Raw genomic sequence first — 9,894 nt, 5'->3', positions numbered from 1 at the left:
TTTGGTGAAGATTTTGAGATTTTGGTAACGTAGAGCCGAGTTTCAGTTATTACATGTTGCGATTGAAGCTGCTGCTGTTGCTGCAAAAGTAAAATGGAGCTATAGTTGCAGTTGCTGCTGTTGCGGACCAGGAGAAAACAAGTTTTTTCGCATTTTATAGCTTTCGGGTGTCGATTACTCGAGGAGATTTTGAGATTTTGGTAACGTAGAGCCGAGTTTCAGTTATTACATGTTGCGATTGAAGCTGCTGCTGTTGCTGCAAAAGTAAAATGGAGCTATAGTTGCAGTTGCTGCTGTTGCGGACCAGGAGAAAAACAAGTTTTTTCGCATTTTATAGCTTTCGGGTGTCGATTACTCGAGGTATGGGCTTTTCCTAAAACATAATTATATATTACGAAATTATTATAAATTGATATTGATGCAAAAGATATATATTTGGTGATTATGTGAGTGTTATGGATTGACTGAGTTATTTTGGATGAATGTGATTGTTTACTTGATTGAATTATTGATTGATTTAGTTGGCATTCTGGTAGTTAATGAAAGCTTGATTTGGAATCTGATTTGTATGCTTATATTGAAAAATGGTTTTGTATTTGGAAATCTAAATTGTATGTTTTATTGAGAAATGGTTTGGTTTTGAAACCATTGGAAAGGGTTGAAAAATAGTTTGGTTGGGACCCTTAAGGGATGTCAAAGTCTGAGTTTTAGAGGAGATGCTGCCGGAATTTTTATAAGTATTTAAATGAATTTAAAGTAATGAACTGGATTATTCAATTCGAGTGGATTTAAATCATTTGAATTTGATTGGTGAAATGAAATAATTTTTAAGTCTTTTTGAAAAAGTTTTGAACTAAAGAAATGAAGTTGAAAATATATTTTAGGTATTTGATTGAACGGAAATAGGTTTCGTTTGACTAATTTTGGTTTAAGAACTATATTTTTAAGGAGTTTTAGAGAAAACTAAAGTAACAGAAGTGAATTGGATATTTAACTTATTTTAGTTTGGTTAATTATGAAAAGAAAAATGTTTTAGGTATTTGATTGAATGAAACAAGTTTTATTAAATTGATTCAAATTAAAGATGAGGTTTTGAGGATTTTTAATTAAAAATAAAATAATGAAAATGAGTTCTATGATTTTGATTGATTTGAGAAATAGGTTTGTGATTTACTTATTTAGTTTTGAGTAACAATGGAAAGAGATTTATTTATTTAGTTAAAGATTAAAAAATTTAATTAATTATTAATCTAAGTATTTTGGAAATGAGCAAGTTGAGATTGAGGTTTCTCTCTCTTGTTGCAATAGACAAGTTGAGGTTGAGAATTCCTTCTCTTGTTGCATCGGGGAGTTGGATAGAAGATTGAGGATTTCCTTTGCTTTAATTCTGTATTGTTAATTCGATTTGTTTTGTTATGATTAAGATTATGTTTGATTAAAATATTATTATAAAGAATTGTGGTCCTGATTATGATCTTGGTTATGTTTGATTACATTTGATTGAAATGAGATTTGTGTTTGAGCAAGGACAGTGGTTTTATCCCACTTGCATGTTTGTGAATGTGGCACTGCCTCAGGAGAATGTGGTAGGGCATTAATCCCATAGAACATTACTCCTTGAGAATACCTTCAAGAGAAGGTGGTAGGGTACTCTCCCAAGAAATTATTTCTCCTGAGGATGTGTTTGCGGTGCAGATGTGGAGAAGGTGGTAGAGCACTCTCCCATGGATTATTTTCCCCATATTCTGTTTTAATTGTGTATGCTAAAAGTGGGGAAGGTGGTAGGACACTTCTCCTCAGAATATTTTCTCCACATCTCTCTCTGGTTACAAGGTGGTAGGGCACTAGCCCACAGAATTTTATGGCATCCAGGAAAAAATGGTAGGCCACTCTCCCATGAAACATTTTTTTCTGAGTATACCTTTAGAAAAAGTTGGTAAGGCACTCTTCCACAGAATTATTCCTTCTAGGGATGCGTGACAGAGAGATTGATCCGAGAGTTGCCGACTGGATTTATGTCCTGTTTGGTAGAATAACCTATACATGAGTTCATGGCCAGTAGAACAAGCATGCATCATATGCATCTATGTAACATTGTTTGGGTGTGCATATTATATTTGGTTTGCCTATGTAAATATTTTTGTTTAAATGCTAATTACTTTTGATTGTGTTTAAACTCCATTACTTGTGTTTGTGACTGGTTGATTTGAACTATGGTGCTTGAGTGTTGATTGATTGTTGGGCCGGAGGCCGTGATTGTTGGGTTGGGGGCCGTGAGTTGGGCACGTTATATGTCTTGGTTAGTTTGATCAGAATGGTTCTCGGGTAAGTAGTAGAATGTTATGGTATACTATGTTTGGTTTGGAGTTTTTACAAAAAAAAAATATGAATTTGGATTTTCGGATAATTAACCATTAGTTTTCAAAAAGATTCATAAGACGAGCGATGATCACTGCGATTGAAAACAGTTTTCTTTTATATATCTTCTTATGACAATTTTGAAACTCCTATGTTGAGACCGTATGGTTAGGTTCTCACCCCCTAAAGATTTCTCTTTTCCCTTGCCAGGTTATATATTTTTGTAAGAGGGATAGTGTTCCGAGGGTTACCTGAAATTGAAGGTCGATCTCGGAGGAGATCTGTTGTGGTGGTCGGAGTTGTCGTGTCCGACTTGTTGAGCTTGGAGATGTTGCTGATCCTTGATCACCGGAGGGTGGTGGTACCTGCAAGAGACTTCGATGCTTAAGTTAGCACGGGCTTTAAGCAGGTTTTTTGTGTGGAATCAGAGTATGAGTTATACCTGGGTGCTCCAGTGTATTTATAGTAGTGTTGAGCGACCTACCTTGAGATAAGTTAGTTATCTTATCATATCTTTGGTGAGATCATCTATCTTGTGGCTAGTCGCCTTTGAGATGGGCCGGTCCTTTTGTTTGGGCCTGCTCGGACCTCTGTGGGGATGTTGGCCGAGCTCTTTACAGAGAGGTTGGTATAGACCAACCTTTATAGAGGTCGGTCACTTCTTGTCTTTGACTCAGGTCGTGTAGCTCGACCCAGGGTATGAACAGTGCCCCTACTCGAGTTCAATCTTTCCCTAGAGGTCGTGTCTTTAAACTTCGACTCCTTTTGAGGAAGTCGTGCTCGAGCATTCGCTTTTGGCTGATCTCATGTGTAACTCCTGATAAGATTTCTTCTGCTTGAATGCGAAGCGTTTCTTTCTTTTCCCTTTTTAGCTAAGCACTTTTGAGCCTTAAGTTGTTTTCAACCTTTTTGACTTTTGACTTGTTCTTTTCTCGAGTTTGTTTCTTTGGATCGCGCTTTTAGCTAACGTCGACCTATCTGGTTTCACTGTCCGGGCTTTTTAGTCATATTCCAACAACTTTTTAGGTAGTGTTCCAAGGGGAACCTTTCCTTTATAGTTTGTTTGGATGACCTTTTAGCTCCATTTTGCTTTGTGCGTTTGCTTTTTAAGTAGTGTCTTTTTCAATACTTCGTACCTTTTAGCAAAGCATTCATGGCCTTTCTTTGACCTTTGCGAGATGTCTTTGTCCCTTTTTAGTGATCCTTTTACTGGTCCGACTTCTTTGTCAGGCCTTCTTAAGTTGTTTTTAGTAATCCATTTTTAGTCAGACCTCGTCAGCTCACTTTCTATGGGTTAATTTTTATAACTTCTTGCATTAACCTGCTTCTATCACTTTCACCTTACCGATCTCTTTGTAATCGGGCGATGAATTTGGTTTTCACCTTGCTGACCTTTTGGTAATCGGGTGATGAATTTTTGCATTTTATGAGCTTAGATTAATGCGTCTTAGTAGGAAACTTTTTTGGGAATCGATAATAATGAGATAAAAACATAAGTAAAGGTATGAACATACAAGTGCTTACCCTTCTAGGTCGGGCAGCTTTCTAGATCTTGGTCTGGTGCCTCATTATAAAACTTTTTTAGGAAAAAGAGTGCGCCTTGACCTAAGATCTTTACTATTTTCTAGCTATAGTACCTTCTTAAGTTACAGGCATGCCATGACCTTGGTAGCTCCTGCCCTTCAAGGTCGGCCACCTTGTAGTAACCTTTCCCCAATACGTCTGTAACTCGATATGGTCCTTTCTAGTTGGCTGTTAGCTTCCCTTCTCCTGACCGACCTTCTCCGATATCATTTTGGATTAGGATGAGATCATTGGTGGTGAAACTTCACTGGAATACCTTCCGATTATACCTTAGGGCCATTCGACGTTTTAGCACTTCTTCTCTAATCCGAGCTCTTTCTCGGACTTTTGGAAGTAGGTGATGAGCGGATAATTTATACGCTTTTTGGCATTATTTTTAGTATGTTTTTAGTATGATCTAGTTAGTTTTTAGTATATTTTTATTAATTTTTAGTTAAAATTCACTTTTCTGGACTTTACTATGAGTTTGTGTGTTTTTCTGTGATTTCAGGTATTTTCTGGCTGAAATTGAGGGATCTGAGCAAAAATCTGATCCAGAGACTCAAAAGGACTGCAGATGCTGTTGGATTCTGACCTCCCTGCACTCGAAGTGGATTTTCTGGAGCTACAGAAGCCCAATTGGCGCGCTCTTAACGGCGTTGGAAAGTAGACATCCTGGGCTTTCCAGCAATATATGATAGTCCATACTTTGCCCAAGATTTGATGGCCCAAACCGGCGTTCAAAGTCACCTCAAGAAATCCCAGCGTTAAACGCTGGAACTGGCACCCAAATGGGAGTTAAACGCCCAAACTGGCATAAAAGCTGGCGTTTAACTCCAAGAAGAGTCTCTACACGAAATTGCTTCATTGCTCAGCCCAAGCACACACCAAGTGGGCCCGGAAGTGGATTTTTATGTCATTTACTCATCTTTGTACACCTTAGGCTACTAGTTATCTATAAGTAGGACCTTTTACTATTGTATCTGGAGACTTTGGTAGCTATCTTCGTTTTATGCTATCTTAGATCATTGGGAGGCTGGCCATTCGGCCATGCCTAGACCTTATGCTTATGTATTTTCAACGGTGGAGTTACACACCATAGATTAAGGTGTGGAGCTCTGCTGTACCTCGAGTATTAATGCAATTACTATTGTTCTTCTATTCAATTCCGCTTGTTCTTTGTCCAAGATATCACTTGTTCTTCAACTTGATGAAGGTGATGATCCGTGACACTCATCATCATTCTCACTCATGAACAAGGTGACTGACAACCATTCTTGTTCTACAAGCAATCAAAGCTCTGGTGAATATCTCTTGGATTCCTGATAACACGATGCATGGTTGATCGCCTGACAACCGAGTGCTCGCCTGACAAACGAGCCAGCCATTCCGTGAGATCAGAGTCTTCGTGGTATAGGCGAGAACTGATGGCGGCATTCAAGAGAATCCGGAAGGTCTAACCTTGTCTGTGGTATTCTGAGTAGGATTCAATGATTGAATGACTGTGACGTGCTTCAAACTCCTGAAGGCGGGGCGTTAGTGACAGACGCAAAAGAATCACTGGATTCTATTCCGGCCTGATTGAGAACCGACAGATGGATAGCCGTGCCGTGACAGGGTGCGTTGAACATTTCCAATGAGAGGATGGGAGGTAGCCACTGACAACGGTGAAACCCTTGCATAAGCTTGCCATGGAAAGGAGTAAGAAGGATTGGATGAAGACTGTAGGAAAGCAGAGAGACGGAAGGGAAGGCATCTTCGTACGCTTATCTGAAGCTCTCACCAATGATATACATAAGTATCTCTATCTTTATCTTTATGTTATTTTCGTTTATCACTATACCCATTTGAGTCTGCCTGACTGAGATTTACAAGGTGACCATAGCTTGCTTCATACTAACAATCTCCGTGGGATCGACCCTTACTCACGTAAGGTATTACTTGGACGACCCAGTGCACTTGCTGGTTAGTTGTGCGAAGTTGTGTAATGCCATGGAATTGAACTACCAAGTTTTTGGGGTTCATGACCGGGGATTATGAGAGTTGTGAAAAGTATTGTTCACAACTTCGCGCACCAAGTTTTTGGCGCCGTTGCCGGGGATTGTTTGTGTATGGACAACTGACGGTTCATCTTGTTGCTTAGATTAGGTATTTTTTTTTCGAAATTCTTGAAGATAAATTCTAGAGTTTCATGATGATTTGTTGAAATCTGGCTGGCTGAGAAGCCATGTCTAATCTCATTGGACCGAGGTTTCAACTTATCATCACAAGAGCTTGTTGATCTTTATCAATCTTGCTTTTGGAGCAGTGATCTGCTAAGGCTTGGCTGGCCCTTGGCCATGTCTAGTGTTTTGGACCGAAGCTTTCTTTGAAAGCTTGGCTGGCTGTGAAGCCATGTCTAATTCCTGGACCGGAGTCTTAGACTAGCATTGCACTGATTCCTGGAATTCTCATTAAGAATTTTGATATCTTTTTCCACTTAATTTTCGAAAAAAACACAAAAAAATCACAAAATCATAAAAACCAAAAATATTTGATGTTTCTTGCTTAAGTCTAGTGTCTCATCTTATGTTTGGTGTCAATTGCATGCATTCATTCATGTGTCTTAAGGATCTTCAAGTAATTCTTGATGATTTCTTACTCTGATCTTTGAATTCTTTTGGCTTGAGTGTTTATGTGTCTCATATAGTGTCAGTAGTATACAAACTGCTAAGTTTAGTGTCTTGCATGAATTGTTATTTGATTCTTGTTGCATTTTGATTATTAAAAATCCAAAAATATTTTTAATTTGTGTCTTTTCAAGTCAATAATACAAAGAATTGAAGATTCAGAACATACTGCAGAGGAATTATACAGAAAAAGCTGGGCATTCAAAAAATGCCCAGTGAAGAAGACAGACTGGCGTTTAAACGCCAGCCAGGGTACCTGGTTGGGCGTTTAACGCCCAAAAAGGGTGCATTTTGGGCGTTAAACGCCAGAATGTGCACCATTCTGGGCGTTTAACGCCAGGATGGCAAAGGGGAAGAATTTTGTTTTCAAATCAATTTTTTTTCAAGTTTTCAAAGTTTTTCAAAATCAAATCTTTTTCAAATCATATCTTTCAATCAAATGTTTTTCAAAATCAATTTCTTTCCTTTTCAAAGATACTTACTAACAATTAATGATTTGATTGAACATCTCAAATTTGTTGCCTTTTCTGTTGAGAAAGGTTTAATGTTTGAATCATATCTTTTCTTGTTAGGCAAGTCACTAATTTTCAAAATCAAATCTTTTAAAATTGCTTTCAAATCAAATTTTTTAACCAATCATATCTTCTCAACCTCATCTTTTTCAAAATAGTTTTCAATCAAATCTTCTTAATTTCTAATTTCAAAATCTTTTTCAAAAATCACTTGATTTCTTTTCCACTTTCAATTTTCGAAAATTATCAATCAATTTTTAAAATGTTTTTAACATCTTTCTAATTAATTTTCGAAAATTCTCTTCCCTCCTTCTCACATCCTTCTATTTATGGAGTACTACTCCTTCTTAATGCACAATTCGAACTTTATCTCATCAAGTTCGAATTCTTCTACCTTCTTTCTTCTATTTTTCTTTTCCTCTGACACCTTAAGGAATCTCTATACTGTGACATAGAGGATTCCACATCTTCTTGTTCTCTTCTCTTTCATATGAGTAGAAGCAAAGACAAAGGCATTCTTGTTGAAGCTGACCCTGAACCTGAAAGGACCTTGAAGAGAAAGCTAAGAGAAGCCAAAGCACAACTCTCTTTAGAGGACCTGACCGAATTCTTCAAAGAAGAAGAACACATGGCAGCCGAAAACAACAACAATGCCAACAATGCAAGGAAGGTGCTGGGTGACTTTACTGCACCTACTCCCAACTTCTATGGGAGAAGCATCTCTATCCCTGCTATTGGAGCAAACAACTTTGAGCTTAAGCCTCAATTAGTTTCTCTAATGCAACAGAATTGCAAGTTCCATGGACTTCCAATGGAAGATCCTCATCAGTTTTTAGCTGAGTTCTTGCAAATCTGTGACACAGTCAAGACTAATGGGGTTGACCCTGAGGTCTACAGACTGATGCTATTCCCTTTTGCTGTAAGAGACAGAGCTAGAATATGGTTGGACTCACAACCTAAGGATAGCCTGGACTCTTGGGAAAAGCTAGTCAATGCCTTCTTGGCAAAGTTGTTTCCACCTCAAAAATGGAGTAAGCTTAGAGTGGAAGTCCAAACCTTCAGACAGAAGGATGGAGAATCCCTCTATGAAGCTTGGGAAAGATACAAACAATTAATCAGAAAATGTCCCTCAGACATGCTTTCTGAATGGAGCATCATAGGTATTTTCTATGATGGTCTCTCTGAACTATCCAAGATGTCTTTGGATAGCTCTGCTGGAGGATCTCTTCATCTGAAGAAGACGCCTGCAGAGGCTCAAGAGCTAATTGAAATGGTTGCAAATAACCAATTCATGTACACTTCTGAAAGAAATCCTGTGAACAATGGGACTAGTCAGAAGAAAGGAGTTCTTGAGATTGACACTCTGAATGCCATACTGGCTCAGAACAAGATATTGACTCAACAAGTCAATTTGATTTCTCAAAGTCTGTCTGGAATGCAAAATGCACCTGGCAGTACTAAGGAAGCTTCATCTGAGGAAGAAGCTTACGATCCTGAGAACCCTTCAATGGAAGAGGTGAATTACCTAGGAGAACCCTATGGAAACACCTATAATTCTTCATGGAGAAATCACCCAAATTTCTCATGGAAGAATCAAGAGAGACCTCAACAAGGTTTCAATAATAATAATGGTGGAAGAAACAGGTTTAGCAATAACAAGCCTTTTCCATCATCTTCTCAGCAACAGACAGAGAGTTCTAAGCAGAATACCTCTGACTTAGCAACAATGGTCTCTGATCTAATCAAAACCACTCAAAGTTTCATGAATGAAACAAGGTCCTCCATCAGAATTTGGAAGCACAAGTGGGACAGCTGAGCAAGAAAGTTACTGAACTCCCTCCTAGTACTCTCCCAAGTAATACAGAAGAAAATCCAAAAGGAGAGTGCAAAGCCATAACCATGGCCGAATATGGAGAGGAAAGAGAGGAAGTGGACGCCACTGAGGAAGACCTCAATGGGCGTGCACCAACCTCCTCTGAGTTCCCCAATGAGGAACCATGGGAATCTGAGGCTCAAAATGAGACCATAGAGATTCCATTGGACTTACTTCTGCCTTTCATGAGCTCTGATGAGTATTCTTCCTCTGAAGAGGATGAGTATGTCACTGAAGAGCAAGTTGCTAATACCTTGGAGCAATCATGAAGCTAAATGACAGTTATTTGGAAATGAGACTTGGGAAGATGAACCTCCTTTGCTCACCAAAGAACTGGATGACTTGTCTAGGCAGAAATTACCTCAAAAGAGACAAGATCCTGGGAAGTTTTCCATACCTTGTACCATAGGCACCATGACCTTCAAGAAGGCCCTGTGTGACTTAGGGTCAAGTGTGAACCTCATGCCTCTCTCTGTAATGGAGAAGCTAGGGATCTTTGAGGTACAAGCTGCAAGAATCTCATTGGAGATGGCAGACAACTCAAGAAAACAAGCTCATGGACTTGTAGAGGATGTTTTGGTGAAAATTGAAAACCATTACATCCCTGCTGATTTCGTAGTCCTAGAGACTGGGAAGTGCATGGATGAATCCATCATCCTTGGCAGACCCTTCCTAGCCACAGCAAAGGCTGTGATTGATGTTGATAGAGGTGAACTGATCATTCAAGTGAATGAAAAATCCTTGGTGTTTAAGGCTCAAGGATATCCCTCTGTCATCATGGAGAGGAAGCATGAAGAGCTTCTCTCAAATCAGAGTCAAACAGAGCCCCCACAGTCAAACTCTAAGTTTGGTGTTGGGAGGCCACAACCAAACTCTAAGTTTGGTGTTGAACCCCCACATTCAAACTCTAAGTTTGGTG

At 38.9% G+C, this 9,894-nt stretch overlaps 1 non-coding gene across 1 annotated transcript; it reads right to left on the bottom strand.

The window, feature by feature from the left end:
- Nucleotides 1-8,135: 8,135 nt before the first annotated feature.
- LOC130952420 (small nucleolar RNA R71) lies at nucleotides 8,136-8,243 on the bottom strand. Its single transcript, XR_009074601.1, has one exon. It is a non-coding gene; the product is annotated as a small nucleolar RNA R71 (small nucleolar RNA).
- Between the last annotated feature and the right edge of the window lie 1,651 nt (nucleotides 8,244-9,894).

This window comes from Arachis stenosperma, chromosome 9 (assembly GCF_014773155.1).
Source record: "Arachis stenosperma cultivar V10309 chromosome 9, arast.V10309.gnm1.PFL2, whole genome shotgun sequence".
Taxonomy (NCBI): domain Eukaryota; kingdom Viridiplantae; phylum Streptophyta; class Magnoliopsida; order Fabales; family Fabaceae; genus Arachis; species Arachis stenosperma.
The sequence above is the reverse complement of the archived record's forward strand: the minus strand, read 5'-3'. Positions and strand labels throughout refer to the sequence as shown.